The sequence below is a fragment of the Zea mays genome, chromosome 7 (genome assembly GCF_902167145.1).
Source record: "Zea mays cultivar B73 chromosome 7, Zm-B73-REFERENCE-NAM-5.0, whole genome shotgun sequence".
In the NCBI taxonomy this organism is placed as follows: domain Eukaryota; kingdom Viridiplantae; phylum Streptophyta; class Magnoliopsida; order Poales; family Poaceae; genus Zea; species Zea mays.
Window position 1 is genome coordinate 15,057,697 of NC_050102.1, and position 12,296 is coordinate 15,069,992.

The window sequence follows — 12,296 nt, forward strand, 5'->3', positions numbered from 1 at the left end:
GGCCTCCTGGCAGCGGCATCCACCCTGAGGTCAGCGTTCCGCTGTTCGGCCCCCCGGAGCAGAAGTCGCCGTCGTCGCCACTGCTGGAGCAGGTGACGGCGCGCCGTTCGTCGGCCTTCCGTTGCTCCGCAGGCCTTCCCCCTCGGAGTGGGGTTGTTCGTACCTGCGGAGGGGGAACCGGAGTTCCGTTTGTAATGGCACTTCGAATGCCAGTGAGTTCGTTCATTGTGGCTGTCGAGGCCTGAACGTGTATGTAATTTTGGCACGGAGCCGTGTTTTTTCCTCATTTTCGAGCACTAAGTCTCGCCTGTTGATTATCTAAACCACTTTACCAAGCATGAGTTGCCCCGTGTCAAGGTGACGGGTGAGGTATCCGTATCCCGGAGGCGTAGGAATCCCTCGGCCCGTTCGGCCTTGTTGTGTGGGGCTCCTCTAGCTTAGTTGAAGAGACCCCTCGGCCGCCCTTCGGTGGACCGAGGCCAGGGGTAGCGATATCAGTATGAACAGAGGCGGAGTTGGCTCGAGAATGGGAACCTGGTTGGCCGGAGCCTAGCCGTGTTGTCCGTCAGCGGAGCCGACGCCAAAGTCGGTCAGTCGAGGCCTCGGGTCGGGCTGGCGCCCTTGGAAGCCGGTTGACCGAGGCCCCAGGGGTAACCGGTTGAGCCGCCTGCTCGGGCCGGATTCCCGGAGGAGTCCCTGGACCGCGGCGCCGCCCGAGGCCTGGTCGGGCTTTGCTGAAGACGTCGTCGATGCCGAGGGTGCTACGGCTCCCTTCGGCGTGAAGACCCGAGCCTGCAGGATCAGATCATCTTGTAGCGTGTGCTTTCTGCGGCCGCCGAGGCCAGAAGAACACACCCTCGCCGCGCTTGCGAAGCTGCGTCTTTTTTCCTCCTGTTTCGAGCATCTGGACTCTGTCGGTAACAGGGATGTTTGTGTGAGCGAGAGTTGCTTTTCGCGGAAGGGACGAGTGAGGTATCCGTATCCCAGAGGCATGGGAATCCCTCGGCTCGGTCGGCCTTGCCGCTTACGCGTACTTTCACCCGTCCATGAGGCCCTGTCCCCGACTTAGTCGAGAAAGCTTGAAGGACTGCTTCGGCAGGAGAGCTTCCGAACGTGATGACTCGTTCGGTCCACGGAGTCGCTTTATCCGAGCGCAAGTTACTTATCGCAGAAAGGGACGAGTGAGGTATCCGTATCCCGGAGGCATAGGAGTCCCTCGGCTCGGTCAGCCTTGGCTGCTTACGTGTACCTCGTCGTTTCCAGGATCCGCTTTCCGAAGTAGTCAAGAAGCACGAAAGAAATCCTGCTAAAAAGAGATCCTTTTTCGAGGAAAAATTCGACGCAGAGGGGGTCTCCCCCCTTTTAGCCCCCGAGGGAGGGTCGGGCTTTGCCGAGGCTAGGCCGACCCTTCCTTGACAACTAAACTTTGCGTAGGTGCGAGGTATATGAACAACTTGAAAACATCTTAAGGGTAGAAGCGACGTAGCTGTTTGATGTTCCAAGCGTTGCCGTAGATCTCGCCTTGATTGTTGGCCAGCTTGTATGTTCCGGGCTTCAGAACTTTGGCGATGACGAATGGCCCTTCCTAGGGGGGCGTGAGCTTATGCCTCCCTCGGGCGTCTTGCCGCAGCCGAAGCACCAGGTCGCCCACCTGGAGTTCTCGGGACCGGACCCCTCGGGCGTGGTAGCGTCGCAGGGACTGTTGGTACCGCGCCGAGTGTAGCAAGGCCCTGTCCCGAGCTTCCTCCAGCTGGTCCAGCGATTCCTCTCGGCTGGCCTGGTTGCTTTGTTCGGTGTAGGCCCTCGCCCTCGGGGAGCCGTATTCCAGGTCAGTGGGCAAGATAGCTTCAGCCCCGTAGACCAGGAAAAACGGCGTGAAGCCCGTGGCACGACTCGGCGTCGTCCTTAGGCTCCAGACCACCGAGGGGAGTTCCTTCATCCATCGCTTGCCGAACTTGTTGAGGTCGTTGTAGATCCGAGGCTTGAGCCCTTGTAGAATCATGCCGTTGGCACGCTCTACTTGCCCATTCGACATGGGATGAGCCACGGCGGCCCAGTCCACCCGGATATGGTGATCCTCGCAAAAATCCAAGAATTTTTTGCCGGTGAACTGGGTGCCGTTGTCGGTGATGATGGAGTTCGGGACCCCGAAGCGATGGATGATGTTGGTGAAGAATGCCACCGCCTGCTCGGACTTGATGCTGTTCAGAGGTCGGACCTCGATCCACTTGGAGAATTTGTCGATGGCGACCAGCAGGTGCGTGTAGCCCCCGGGCGCCTTCTGCAAAGGACCGACGAGGTCCAGACCCCATACAGCGAAGGGCCAGGTGATGGGTATTGTCTGCAGAGCCTGAGCGGGCAGATGTGTCCGCTTCGCATAGAATTGGCACCCTTCGCAGGTGCGGACAATTCTAGTGGCGTCAGCCACCGCCGTTGGCCAGTAGAAGCCTTGCCGGAAAGCATTTCCGACAAGGGCTCGGGGCGCTGCGTGGTGGCCGCAAGCCCCCGAGTGTACTTCTTGCAGCAGTTCCCGACCTTCGGCGATGGAGATGCATCGCTGGAGGATGCCCGAGGGGCTGCGATGGTAGAGCTCCTCTTCGTCGCCCAGCAAGACGAATGACTTGGCGCGTCGCGCTACCCGCCGAGCCTCGACTTGGTCGAGGGGTAGCTCTCCTCGACGGAGATATTGCAGGTACGGGGCCTGCCAATCTTGGTCTGGCGTGGCCCCGCTCTGCCCTTCCTCGACGTTCAATGCCCTGCCCTCGGGGGCCGAGGGTACCTCGGGCTAGGCCGAGGGTGCCTCGGGCTGAACCGAGGGTACCTCGGGCTGAGCCGAGGGTACCTCGGGCTCGGGTGCGTCGTCGAGCTTGACGGAGGGTTGATGCAGATCCCGGGAGAAGACGTCCGGGGGGACTGTCGTTCGCCCTGAGGCTATCTTAGCCAGCTCGTCTGCTGTTTCGTTGTAGCGCCGAGCGATGTGGTTGAGCTCGAGCCCGAAGAACTTGTCTTCCAGGCGCCGAACCTCGTCGCAGTAGGCCTCCATCTTCGGGTCGCGGCAGTGTGAGTTCTTCATGACTTGGTCGATGACGAGCTGCGAATCACCGCGAGCGTCGAGGCGTCTGACCCCTAGCTCGATGGCGATCCGCAGTCCGTTGACCAGAGCTTCGTACTCGGCCACATTGTTGGACGCCGGGAAGTGGAGGCGCAGCACGTAGCGCAAGTGCTTTCCGAGGGGCGAGATGAAGAGCAGGCCCGCGCCGGCCCCCGTCTTCATCAGCGACCCGTCGAAAAACATGGTCCAGAGCTCCGGTTGGATCGGAGTCGTTGGCAGTTGGGTGTCGACCCATTCGGCCACGAAATCCGCCAACACTTGGGACTTGATGGCCTTCCGAGGGGCGAACGAGATCGTTTCGACCATGATCTCCACCGCCCACTTTGCGATCCTGCCCGAGGCCTCTCGGCACTGGATGATCTCCCCCAGGGGGAAGGATGACACCACAGTTACCGGATGGGACTCGAAGTAGTGTCGTAGCTTCCGCCTTGTCAGGATCACATCATACAGCAGCTTTTGAACTTGTGGGTAGCGGATCTTAGTCTCGGACAGCACTTCGCTGATGAAGTAGACCGGCCTCTGAACGGGCAATGTATGCCCTTCCTCCTGCCTTTCGACCACAATCGCGGCGCTGACCACCTGAGTGGTCGCGGCGACGTAGACCAAGAGGGCTTCTCCGTCCACCGGCGGCACCAAGACAGGCGCCTTTGTAAGGAGCGCCTTCAGGTTGCCGAGGGCTTCCTCGGCCTCAGGGGTCCAAGCGAAACATTCGGCCTTCCTTAAGAGGCGGTACAGAGGCAGACCTCTTTCGCCGAGGCGTGAGATGAAGCGGCTCAGGGCCGCGAGGCATCCCATGACCCTCTGTACCCCTTTTAAGTCCTTGATGGGTCCCATGCTGGTGATGGCCGCAATCTTCTCCGGGTTGGCTTCGATGCCTCGCTCGGAGACGATGAACCCTAGGAGCATGCCTCGGGGTACCCCGAAGACACACTTCTCAGGATTAAGCTTGACTCCTTTCGCCTTGAGACACCGGAATGTCACTTCAAGGTCGGAGAGGAGGTCGGAAGCCTTCCGTGTCTTGACTACGATGTCATCGACGTAGGCCTCGACTGTGCGACCGATGTGTTCGCCGAACACATGGTTCATGCACCGCTGGTACGTCACGCCTGCATTCCTCAAGCCGAACGGCATGGTGACATAGCAGTACATGCCGAACGGCGTGATGAAAGAAGTCGCGAGCTGGTCGGACTCTTTCATCCGGATCTGGTGATACCCCGAGTAGGCATCGAGGAAGGACAGGGTTTCGCACCCAGCAGTGGAATCCATGATTTGGTCGATGCGAGGCAGAGGGTAGGGAACCTTCGGACATGCTTTGTTGAGACCAGTGTAGTCTACACACATCCGCCATTTCCCCCCTTTCTTCCTCACAAGCACAGGGTTGGCAAGCCATTCGGGATGGAATACCTCTTTGATGAACCCTGCTGCCATTAGCTTGTGGATCTCTTCGCCAATCGCTCTGCGCTTCTCCTCGTCGAATCGGCGCAGAGGCTGCCTGACGGGTCGGGCTCCGGCCCGAATATCCAGCGAGTGCTCGGCGACATCCCTCGGTATGCCGGGCATGTCCGAGGGACTCCACGCAAAGACGTCGGCGTTTGCGCGGAGAAAGTCGACGAGCACTGCTTCCTATTTGGGGTCGAGCCCGGAACCGATCCGGATCTGCTTGGTGGTGTCGCCACTGGGGTCGAGGGGGACGGCCTTGACCGTCTCCGCTGGCTCGAAGTTGCCGGCATGGCGCTTCACGTCTGGAACCTCCTTGGAGAGGTTCTCCAGGTCGGCGATGAGGGCCTCGGACTCGGCGAGGGCCTCGGCGTACTCCACGCACTCCACGTCGCATTCGAACGCGTGTTTGTACGTGGGGCCGACGGTGATGACCCCGTTGGGGCCCGGCATCTTGAGCTTCAGGTAGGTGTAGTTGGGGACGGCCATGAACTTCGCGTAGCATGGCCTCCCTAGCACGGCGTGGTAGGTTCCTCGGAACCCGACCACTTCGAACGTCAGGGTCTCCCTTCGGAAGTTGGAGGGTGTCCCGAAGCAGACTGGGAGGTCGAGTCGCCCGAGGGGCTGGACGCGCTTCCCAGGGATGATCCCGTGGAAGGGCGCAGCGCCTGCTCGGACGGAGGACGGATCGACGCGCAGAAGCTTGAGGGTCTCGGCGTAGATGATGTTGAGGCAGCTGCCCCCGTCCATCAGGACCTTGGTGAGCCTGACATCGCCGACAACGGGGTCGACGACGAGCGGGTATTTCCCCGGGCTCGGCACATGGTCGGGGTGGTCGGCCCGGTCGAAAGTGATGGGCTTGTCGGACCAGTCTAGGTAGACTGGCGCCGCCACCTTCACCGAGCAGACCTCCCGGCGCTCTTGCTTGCGGTGCCGAGCCGAGGTATTCGCCGCATGCCCTCTATAGATCATGAAGCAGTCACGGACCTCGGGGAACCCCCCTGCTGGGTGATCTTCGTTCTTGTCGTCGTCGTGGGCCCTGCCACCCTCGGCGGGTGGCCCGGCCCTGTGGAAATGACGCCGAAGCATAACGCACTCCTCGAGGGTGTGCTTGACGGGCCCCTGATGGTAGGGGCACGACTCCTTGAGCATCTTGTCGAAGAGGTTTGCACCTCCGGGGGGCTTCCGAGGGTTCTTATACTCGGCGGCGGCGACAAGGTCCGCGTCGGCGGCGTCGCGCTTCGATTGCGACTTCTTCTTGCCTTTCTTCTTGGCGCCGCGCGGAGCTGACGCCTCGGGAGCTTCTTCCGATGGGCGGCCCTGGGGCTGCTTGTCCTTTCGGAAGATAGCCTCGACCGCCTCCTGGCCAGAGGCGAACTTGGTGGCGATGTCCATCAGCTCGCTCGCCCTGGTGGGGGTTTTGCGACCCAGCTTGCTCACCAGGTCGCGGCAAGTGGTTCCGGCGAGGAACGCGCCGATGACATCCGAGTCGGTGATGTTGGGCAGCTCGGTGCGCTGCTTCGAGAATCGCCGGATGTAGTCCCGGAGCGACTCCCCCGGCTGTTGCCGGCAGCTTCGAAGGTCCCAGGAATTCCCGGGGCGCACGTATGTGCCCTGGAAATTGCCAGCGAAGGCTTGGACCAAGTCGTCCCAGTTGGAAATCTGCCCCGGAGGCAGGTGCTCCAACCAGGCGCGAGCAGTGTCGGAGAGGAACAGGGGGAGGTTGCGGATGATGAGGTTGTCGTCGTCCGTTCCACCCAGTTGGCAGGCAAGGCGGTAGTCCGCGAGCCACAGTTCCGGTCTCGTTTCCCCCGAGTACTTTGTGATAGTAGTCGGGGGTCGGAACCGGGTCGGGAATGGCGCCCGTCGGATGGCCCGACTGAAGGCCTGCGGACCGGGTGGTTCGGGCGAGGGACTCCGATCCTCCCCGCTGTCGTAGCGCCCCCCACGCCTGGGGTGGTAGCCTCGGCGCACCCTTTCGTCGAGGTGAGCCCGACGGTCGCGTCGATGGTGCTCGTTGCCGAGGTGGCCCGGGGCCGCAGGCGCGGTGTTGCGCGTGCGCCCGGTGTAGACCGAGGCTTCCCGCATGAATCGGGAAGTCGCGGCATGAGGTTCCGAGGGATATCCTTGCCTCCGGGATGCAGTGCTCTCGGCCCGCCGGGCCGCAGCGCCTTCCAGGAGATTCTTGAGTTCTCCCTGGATTCGCCGCCCCTCGGTGGTTGACAGCTCCGGCATCGCGCGGATGAGCATTGCCGCGGTTGCCAGGTTCTGACCGACCCCGCTGGATGCGGGCGGCGGCCTGATCCTGACATCGTTGGCGACGCGGTGCTGGAGACCTTGGGGCAGATGACGTATTTCTCCGGCCAGGGGTTGGCCCACCCATGCCTGTCCGATGTCCCGACGGATCGGCTCAAGCGCTCCTGTTCCCTCGTTGAGCCTGGCCTGCGCCTCGCGGACTTGCTCGAGTTGTGGGTCATAACCCCCCGCCGGAGCGGGGACCACAGCTAGCTCCCGTGGGATGTCGGCGCGAGGCACCGGCCTAGGGAGATCACCATCCTCCGGCATGCCAAGATGGTTGCCTTCGGTGGGATCCCCTAGCTCGATGTGGAAACATTCGCGGCTTGGGCCGCAGCTCTCGTCGCCAAGGCTGCGGCTTCCGTCGGAACAGTCGGATAGGCAATAGTCACATGCGGTCATGAAGTCCCGCACGGCACTGGGGTTGCCAAGTCCGGAGAAATCCCAACCGATGCTGGGATCGTCATCTTCCTCGGACCCAGAAGGCCCGTAGGTCGAGACGTCCGTCAGTCGGTCCCAAGGCGACCGCATACGGAACCTCAGTGGGGTTGCACTTGCCTCAATGAGAGCGCCCGCCAAAACGAGGTCGTTTGGCGGGTTGAGGCCGAGTCGAAATGACGCAAGATGGGAGTTAGTCGTTACCTTTTGGTCGACGAGGAGCGACGTAGTCACATCGGGGACTGGTTGCGCCGTCATCTCTGGTTCGAGGGCGACGTCCTGCAGGCTTTCCACGAGCGCGCCGGCGTCGTCTTCTTGCTCGGGGTCAGCGTGCCGCGGGGGGACGGCGCTTGCCTCCATCTCGAACGCGAGGTCGACGTCCGGCGTGCCTTCCGTCGGGGCGTCGGGGGCGTCGATTCGCTCGACGGCCGACGAAGCGCGGCCTCCCGTCTGGCCTTGACGGCCCCGCCTCCTCCTCCGTTGGCGGGGGAGAGAACGGAGCGAGCCCGAATGTTGCTCTTCCACCACGCGGGGTAGACGTCGTCGATTCCACCGCCGGCGGGCGGGTTGTCGGCCGCCATTGTCGTAGTCGCGCGGCGGTGGAAGAAGTGCCATGTCGTAGCTGCCGTCGAAGGACACGAACTCAAGAGTCCCGAAACGAAGCACCGTCCCGGGCCGGAGAGGTTGCTGGAGACTGCCCATCTGGAGCTTGACGGGGAGCTGTTCGTCAGCACGCAGCAGGCCCCTACCTGGCGCGCCAACTGTCGGCGTTTCGAGACAGGGGGGTCCCTAAGCCGACGAGTGAGTGTGCTGCGTGCCCCAGCCCAGATGGGTCGAGCGCGTGGGCGAGCGCGAAGGGGGGAGAGGTGAGGTGGCCGGAGCCGAGCGTGAGAGAGGTGGAAGTCCCGCGGCCTTCGTGTTCGTCCCGCGCCCAGGTCAGGTGCGCTTGCAGTAGGGGGGTTACAAGCGTCCACGCGGGTGAGGGAAGCGAGCGGCCCCAAGAGAGCGCCTGTCCCGCCCTCGGTCCCGCGCGGCCAACCTTCTCTGAGAAGGCCCTGGTCCTTCCTTTTATAGTCGTAAGGAGAGGATCCAGGTGTACAATGGGGATGTAGCAGAGTGCTACGTGTCTAGCGGAGGGAGAGCTAGCGCCCTAGGTACATGCCAATGTGGCAGCCGGAGAGATCTGGGCACCCTGCTGGCGTGATGTCGTGGCTGTCGAAGGTGCGGCGGAGCCTGATGGAGGGACAGCTGTTGGAGCGGTCGAGTCCCTGCTGACGTTGTCCTGCTTCCGTAAGAGAGCTGGGGGCCGCCGTCGTCATAGAGCTTGTGGAGCGCCATCATTGCCCCTCTGGCGGAGCTGGCCGGATGAGACGCCGGTCTTGTTCTCCGTGACCCGAGTCGATTCGGGGTGGGATGATGATGGCGCCTCCTGTTGACGTGGCGGTCTGTGCCCTAGGCAGGGCGACGTGGGGGTTCCTCCGAAGCCGAGGTTGAGTCTGCCTTCTGTTGCCGTGGCCGAGCCCGAGCCAAGGGGTCGGGCGAGGCGGAAGTCGTTCGGCTGAGGCCAGGGCGGAGTCCGAGCCCTGGGGTCGGGCGAGGCGGAGTTTCGTCGTCTTCCGGGTCTTAGCCCGAGTCCGAGCCCTGGGGTCGGGCGGAGCGGAGTTCGCCGTCTTCCGGGTCTTAGCCCGAGTCCGAGCCCTGGGGTCGGGCGGAGCGGAGTTCGCCGTCTTCCGGGTCTTAGCCCGAGTCCGAGCCCTGGGGTCGGGCGGAGCGGAGTTCGCCGTCTTCCGGGTCTTAGCCCGAGTCCGAGCCCTGGGGTCGGGCGGAGCGGAGTTCGCCGTCTTCCGGGTCTTAGCCCGAGTCCGAGCCCTGGGGTCGGGCGGAGCGGAGTTCGCCGTCTTCCGGGTCTTAGCCCGAGTCCGAGCCCTGGGGTCGGGCGGAGCGGAGTTCGCCGTGGCGCCTTTGGCAAGGCCTGATTGCCTGTCAGACTCACTCTGTCGAGTGGCACTGCAGTTGGAGTGGCGCAGGCGGCGCTGTCCTTCTGTCAGACTGGCCAGTGGAGCGGTGGAGTGACGGCGGTCACTTCGGCTCTGCCGGGGGCGCGTGTCAGGATAGAGGTGTCAGGCCACCTTTGCGTTAAATGCCCCTGCAATTTGGTCAGTCGGTGTGGTGATTTAGTCAAGGTTGCTTCTGAGCGAAGCCAAGGCCTTGGGCGAGCCGGTGATGTGTCCGCCATAAAAAGGGGGCCTCGGGCGAGACGGAAGTCTCTCGAGGTCGGCTGCCTTTGGCCGAGGCTAGGCTCGGGTGAAGCGTGATCGAGTCACTCGTGTGGACTGATCCCTGACTTAATCGTGCCCATCAGGCCTTTGCAGCTTTATGCTGATGGGGGTTACCAGCTGAGAATTAGGCGTCTTGAGGGTACCCCTAATTATGGTCCCCGACACATTTATAAAAAGATATTGTTGGCTTCGATTTGGGGCCAAACACTAGGGATGTATCTCCTGGGGTGCTCTCTTTGGGAGCGCGGATGGTCCACAGCTCAGGGACGAACGGTCCGCAACCTCGCTGCAAGGACGGGTCTTCTCTGTGTCACGCCAAACAGTCCACGCTCAGGGCTCGAATGGTCCACAATAACGCAGGGCGTCTTCTGACAGTGTAGAACCCTAGCTCTCGCCTCCTAAGAGGGACCCCGTCGGGGAGGAAAGGGGTGCTCTAGGGCTGGCAGTCCACCAGAGACATCTCTAGACAACGTAGAGTCGTCTAGGGATGAAGAAATAGGCCAGGAAGACTAAGTCTAAATTAATGCTTCTCGTAGGGCCATAAAGTAAAGAAAACGATACAATGATTGATTGGTTCGATTGTAGGTGCGCGCAATCAGCCATATATATAAGGCCGTACCCAGGCTTTCTGCACTGTGCGGGGTCTAGGAAAGGGTATCTTTAAGCGCCAAGCCTTACCCGCACAATATGCAGAGGCTGGGGCTCGAACCCGGTATCTTTCGGTTACAGACTGTAGGCTGAACCACTGCACCAGGCCCGCCCTTCATATATATATACTAGGTATATGTCCGTGCGTTGCCACGAGGCGAGGGAGCGGGTGGAGCAGTGCCTAGACTACAAATATAATTATTGTTTATTTCTAAACACTAAGGTACGTGTGGTCTGATGGTTAGCCCCAAATTTCTAGAGCAAGAGGCGTGGGTTCAACGCTTTGCATTATTTTTTGCGCGCGATACGCGGGCTCTAGGCGTGGGGAGGGTAAAGTCGTGGTAGCACCAGGTGCCCTATATTCTTATTAGATGAGTATAGATATAGATATAGATAATTACTGTTTATTTATAAACACTAAGTTATTTGTGGTTTGTTGGTTACCCCCAAATGTTTGGAGCAAGGGGTGTGGGTTCGAGTACTCGCTTTGCACTATTTTTTGCACGGTGTGGTAGCGCATAGGGTGAAGGCGTGGTATCACCAGATGCCCACATTAGGTTCTTAATAGATTAGTATATATATAGAGAGAGAGGAAGTCTAGGCCAGACTGTGCAATCCGGTCGAGGTGGATCAGGTCCGGGCATCTATAAAATAAAACCCAGAGTGCTAGGGTACAATTTTTCACGCTTCATCCCGATTCATTAGCGTCGGCGCCCACCCATGCGCGTGCGACGGTGGCGGTTGCCCGAGAGCGCGCGCGGCAGCGGACCCTGTCGGTGTTTTGGGTCCGACCGCACACCCGGAGTTGCCCCTCAAGGTGTTTTTAGGAGTAGGACGATGTCGACGACTGTAGCAAAATGGTTCGTGCCAGTTGCACGAGGGACAGTGGACAATGTTTACAGGTTCGGGCCGCTTAGAGATGCGTAACACCCTACGTCTTGGTGAGTATGCTGGGTGAATGAGGTTACAAGAGAGCTCTCTGAATTGAGAATGCAGAGAGTTGAAGTGGGTGGCTTAGTAATAGGGTCGATCGATCTGAAGGGGTGCCCCCTAGGCCTTATATACTCGACCGTGGGGCAATACACGTGGATATGATAACAATGCGTAGCTAAAGGATAGTGAACTGTTTTAGTTTATCTCCCTGTAGTTCCGCCGACCTATCCTCGCATGGCTCCATTGTATGGGGGCTCCAGCGCGGGAAAGTCGGATCTCTGTTGTGGTCGCTCGCTCGACGTTTTGGGCCGTCCGGGCTAGCGTCAATCCGGCCTCATGTCGATCTGCTTTGCTGATTGTCCCTCCCCAGGCCCACGAAAGAATGACCTTACGATTTATTGGGCCCTTGGGCCTTTCGTGAGGTCTTTTACTCTTTTAGTGGACCCGGGGGATATCTGTCCCCCACAAGCCCCCAATCTTTGGGTTAATTTAGAGGTAATCAGCCCAAAGATCTCAGGTCGAGCTTGCAGGCGATTTGAAGAAAACTTCTTACTGTCTCCTCCTGCTTTGATCACTCGTAAGCCGAAGCTTTGTTTCGTGCTTGTGCCTTAGAGGTCGGCATTTTGTTCTGTAGGACCCTGAACTTCATTGGGTGCACCGGAGGTGCACCCAATGGGTGTAGCCCCCGAGCTTCGAGTAGATTTTAGAAAATAATCTACTCGAAGGTCTTCACCAGAAATTATTTCCATTTTTACTCCTGTGTTTTGGTTGAGGGCCAGCCTTGTCTTTAATCTTGTCCCATGCCTTAGAAGTCGGCACTATCTTGGCTTGGAATGATAATCCATGGGGTGCACCGGAGGTGCACCCAATGGGTGTAGCCCCCGACCTTCAAGTGGATTTTTGAGGATAATCCATTCGAAGGTCTTCCTTTTGTGTCCTTTTGCTGAAGATTATCCTTTCTGTTTGTAAAAATTGGCATGATGCCATCCGCATTATGCTTTGGAGGTCAGCATTATGTCATCAATATTATGCTTCAGAGGTCAGCATGTATTTTGTCTTTTGCAGCCGAGTTCGCAATCCATCCATATCTTGCTAGGTGGTGTAATTTATTTGCTCTGCGACTGATTGGACATTTGATGGACGTTCTCTGTCTA